Genomic DNA, 1383 nt, shown 5'->3' with positions numbered 1-1383 from the left:
AGAAACACCAAGAAGTGCAAAATCTGCAGCTCCCGAACATCAGAGAATCCCAGGAGAAGGAACTCAGTTATGTTGGTTTGGTTGGACATTTTCTTTTTTAGTTCATCGTGTCCTACCTGTGGAGGGAAAGACAGGGGCAATGGTCAGAATTACACTGAGAGAGAGAGTGACCCTGATTCCCCTCTCCATAATCTCTCATGATGTGAATGTCAAAGGTGCACAGCATTGGTCACTACTATTGACTGGAGTATCTAGTGTTACTCATCGCTCACAAACAGAGCACTACTTTGCTGTGTTATCACAGGAGTGTAAATTGGCATCGCTCCCTTAAAGTCAATGTAGCTTGGTCAGTTTACAGTATCTGAGGATCTGGCCCAATATGTGGCTTGATCAAATGCAGTATGGAGGATGGAACAAAGTCCAACCCAAATCCAACAACGTTAACCAATGTTTTGCCCCTATTGCTACAGACACCAGGCTGATAACTTGTCCTTGAAACTAAAATGCCCTCACAACCTGATTCCCACTAGGGTGACCAGACAGCATATATGAAAAATCGAGACGGGGTGGAGGGTAATAGGAACCTATATAAGAAAAAGACCCAAAAATTGGGACATTTGCTGACCCTAATTCCCAATTTCCTGGGAAAAGCAGCGTAAACTTATCAGGAGTCCCACATGGCAACTCCTCTGTGATGATTCCATCCTAACACCACACAAGCGGCCTGCTGCCTGTTTACACATTGATTTATGACACCAAATCGTAGCTGCATTTCCATCTCTGGGTGATGATGGGCAAGTAGCATTGCTGAGTTACTGCTAGGTTATATTTTTTCCCTCTGTGACTTTATGTCTGTATAGTGTGGATCAGTGGCAGTCAGAAGACTTGGGTTCTACTCTTGGCTTTGACACTGACCTTCACTGTGACCTTGGGGCTGTCACTTCTTCCTCTCTTTCCCCTCCCACCGTTTCTCTGTCTTGTCTCCTTTGAATGTAAACTCTTTTGGGGATGGACTGTTTCTTTCTAGGGGTATGTTCTGTGTATGTGTGCACAGTATTTTTGTATAGCAGGGAGCAGTGTGGGACAGAGGCTACGATGGTAGAAGAGGAGAGCTGAGTTCTAGTTCCATCAACTTCTTGCATTTCCTTGGGTAAGATCAAGATACACTGGCTTTGTCTGGGGGCTTCAACTCCCTGGGCTTCAGTTTAGAGAGGTTAGTATGTTTAAAATATATTGTGTGGGCTACCAACTTCGCTACTGCAGCTACTGCTTTGAAAGACATAAACACGGTTGCAATAGAGGGAATGGGTTGGAAACTGTGGTGTCATTGGACAATATTCATGTTCCCCAAACCCTGGCTTAAAGCTAAGTTTCCAGTAGTCA

Source organism: Chelonoidis abingdonii, chromosome 25 (assembly GCF_003597395.2).
Source record: "Chelonoidis abingdonii isolate Lonesome George chromosome 25, CheloAbing_2.0, whole genome shotgun sequence".
Lineage (NCBI taxonomy): Eukaryota > Metazoa > Chordata > Testudines > Testudinidae > Chelonoidis > Chelonoidis abingdonii.
The sequence above is the reverse complement of the archived record's forward strand: the minus strand, read 5'-3'. Positions refer to the sequence as shown.